Raw genomic sequence first — 3,834 nt, 5'->3', positions numbered from 1 at the left:
AAGGTGGCGGCGGAGGTCCAATGGAGGGAAAGGGGAGAGGGGTTAGGGTTTGGGCTGCGGGGAGAGGAGTGGTGTGCGGGGGAGAGGAGGAGAGGGGGGAGGAGTGGTGTGCCCGCAAGGGGGGAGGAGTGGGTGAGTGGTGGCATTTTTCCAATGACAGGTGGCCCCGCAAGGAATTAGGCCCACATATCAATGTCCTCAATGACATGTGGTGTAGGTGAGTGGAGCTACTTTCGGGTGGGTGTGGGTGGGGAGAGGGTGAGGGGTGTGGGCCGTTGGATCTGGCAGGATCCGACGGTCTCTAATGCTTGATCCGCGTGACATGCCCATTGACCAATCAGAATGAAGTGCAGGCTTTGATGATGTTATGACCATCTAAAATGGTCGTAATCAATTTTCCATTTTCCGAGTGCCTGAAATGAGTTTTTTTTGTGAAGGATCTACCATATATTTGTTGCAAAATTGGACCTAATCAATTTTATAAAATGCTAGGACATATTTAATGCACAATTGACAAAATGGTTGTGTGTCAAAAGTTTTGATCCACCTCTGGTGAAAAAGACAAATTCCCGCCGATTCAGCTGGAAGCGGGTCAAATTTGAACTGTAGATGCCTTATAGTTTGCTTTTTATTTTTTCCAAAAATCATTTCTAGTTACACAAGTATCTATTTAATCAGAGAAATACCAAAAAAATTCCAAGATTCAACCACTAGCTAGGAACGGTCAAGCCCGCCGTTTTGACCACATTTTGAAACAGGCATAAAAAATTCAAAAAAATTCAAAAAATGGAAAACCCTTCGCATTGTGTCATTATATGTGACCAAGTTTCCAGGAAAAATAATAAACTTGTAATACGGTAATTATTTTAAAAAAGTGTTCTCAGAAATGAGCTATCATGCGTGAAGATTCATGGCTTTCTAGCCAAATGATCAATCTTATGGCCACGTTCATGGCATAGTTTGTTCAAATAATCTCATATTATGCACAAGGGTGCATATTTGGAATGGCAAACAATGTTGCCTAAGGAAGTTTTCATTTTCTTTGGACGAAAAAACCATTTTTCATTTTCCGAGTGCCCAAAAGGAGGTTTTTTTGTGAAGGACCTCCCAAATAATTGTTGCAAAATTGGACCAAATCAATTTTCTAAAATACTAGGACATATATAATGCACAATTGACCAAATGGTTGGGTGAAAAAAGTTTTGATCCACCTCTGGTGAAAAAGACAAATTGCCGTCGATTCAGTTGGAAACGGGTCAAATTTGAACTGTAGCTGCCTCATAGTTTGCTCTTTATTTTTTCCAAAAATCATTTCTAGGTACATAAGTATCTATTTAATCAGAGAAACACCAAAAAAAGTCCAAGATTCAACCACTAGCTAGGAACGGTCAAGCCCGCCGTTTTGACCGCATTTTGAAACGGGCATAAAAAACTCAAAAAAAAATCAAAAAATTGGAAAGCCTTCGCATTGTGTCATTATATGTGACCAAGTTTCCAGGAAAAATAATAAACTTGTAATACGGTAATTATTTTAAAAAAGTGTTCTCGGAAATGAGCTATCATGCGTGAAGATTCATGTATTTCAACCCAAACGATCAATGTTATGGCCACATTCATGGCATAGTTTGTTCAAATGATCTCATATTGTGCACAAGGGTGCATATTGGAATTCCAAACAATGTTGCCAAAGGGAGTTTTCATTTTCTTTGCACGGAAAATTCATTTTCCATTTTTCGAGTGCTCGAAATGAGGTTTTTTTGTGAAGGACCTACCATATATTTGTTGCAAAATTGTACCAAATCATTCTTATAAAATACTAGGACATATTTAATGCACAATTGAAAAATGGTTGGGTGTCAAAAGTTTTGATCCACCTCTGGTGAAAAAGACAAATTGCCGTCGATTCAGTTGGAAGCGGGTCAAATTTGAACTGCAGCTGCCTCATAGTTTGCTATTTATTTTTTCCAAAAATCTTTTCTAGGTACATAAGTATCTATTTAATCAGAGAAACACCAAAAAAATTCCAATATTCAACCACTAGCTAGGAACGGTCAAGCCCGCCGTTTTGACCGCATTTTGAAACGGGCATAAAAAATTCAAAAAAAATCAAAAAATTGGAAAACCTTCGCATTGTGTCATTATATGTGAACAAGTTTCCAGGAAAAATAATAAAATTGTAATACAATAATTATTTTAAAAAAGTGTTCTCAGAAATGAGCGATGAAGTGTGAAGATTCATGGCTTTCAAGCCAAATGGTCAATCTTATGGCCATATTCATGGCATAGTTTGTTCAAATGATCTCATAATGTGCACAAGGGTGCATATTGGAATAGCAAACAATGTTGCCTAAGGAAGTTTTCATTTTCGTTGGACGAAAAAACCATTTTCCATTTTTCGAGTGCCCGAAAGGAGGTTTTTTTGTGAAGGAACTACCAAATAATTGTTGCAAAATTGGACCAAATCATTTTTATAAAATACTAGGCCATATTTAATGCACAATTGACAAAATGGTTGGGTGTAAAATTTTTTGATCCACCTCTCGTGAAAAAGACAAATTTCTGCCGATTCATCTGGAAGCGGGTCAAATTTGAACTGCAGCTGCCTCATAGTTTGCTATTTATTTTTTCCAAAAATCATTTCTAGTTACATAAGGACCTATTTAATAATAAATACATGGTTTGGTGGCGATACGTCGAGGTTTGGGCGGTGGCCGAGGGCCCCAACTCTAGAGCGCGTAAACTCGCATGCCCGCCGCATGGTCACCTCGTGACCGTGGCGTTGCCATGTGTTCTGGGTGGCCTAGAGATCTAGTGGGTTGGGCACACCGTAGGTTGGTGCTAGGAAGAAAATTACAACATAAGATTCTCACGGGGAGACCGATCGATGCTCAAACATGAATTAGCAGCCAAGTGTTTGATTAGCGGTACGGGAAATGTACATGGCTAATGGGCGTGAGTTTTGGCTGAGGATGATCAGTTACTAAGAAGACCGTCTTCACAAATTTTAAGCTCAAAAGGAGGAGCCTAGGTGGTACTTGCTTTGCAAACCACCACACTGGACATAAATACGAATGTTGAAGCTCGGCTCAAAATAATGAATGGATTGAGCTGGGATTTGGTGGACGATCGTTATTTGGTCATAGGAAAGCACTATAGAAAATGGATACTATTTGGACATGCCAAAGTGGTACTTCCTTCACAAACTGTTACTCTGAACAGAATAGGAAAATGAATATTTTTGAATTATTTTTGAACTAGGCAAGGAAGATTTTTACATATTTGACGAAGATATGACCCAAAGAATTTATGAGATTTTTTTTGGGAATTTTGGGAATGACAGAAATATAGGTTGCTTCACAACCTAGGGCAAAAACTGCCACATGGACATGACACATAGGCAAAACTGATGAGGTGGCGCCTAGTCATAGCAACCCACCACAATTTACAAGGCTATGACCATCTATATTGGTCGTTAACAACTAGAAATAAGGCAGCAAACTAGCGCTGTTTGCTTTATGACCATTTCGTGTAAGGAAATTACGACCTTTCTGACCAAAATGGTCGCAATGGTTTAGGGTTTGGAGCCCCCCGAACAGCTTTTGACCAATTGGTCTGAAATGGTCATAGATCTATGACCAATTCTTCCAGGGTCACTGACAGAAGGTCACAAGTTGACATATTTCTTGTAGTGAGTAGTAGGGGGCGCTGAGGCCTGCGCGGCAGCACAGCCGGCCACGGGAGGCGGGAGCAGGCGGTCCCGCCGGCGCTGCTTTGGCGGCTAGAGCAAGAAGATCAGAGATTGAAGAAACACGACGGCCATTGGATGGACATCCA

This window comes from Triticum dicoccoides, chromosome 5B, assembly GCF_002162155.2.
Source record: "Triticum dicoccoides isolate Atlit2015 ecotype Zavitan chromosome 5B, WEW_v2.0, whole genome shotgun sequence".
NCBI classification, from domain to species: domain Eukaryota; kingdom Viridiplantae; phylum Streptophyta; class Magnoliopsida; order Poales; family Poaceae; genus Triticum; species Triticum dicoccoides.
This window is presented reverse-complemented; position numbering follows the sequence as displayed.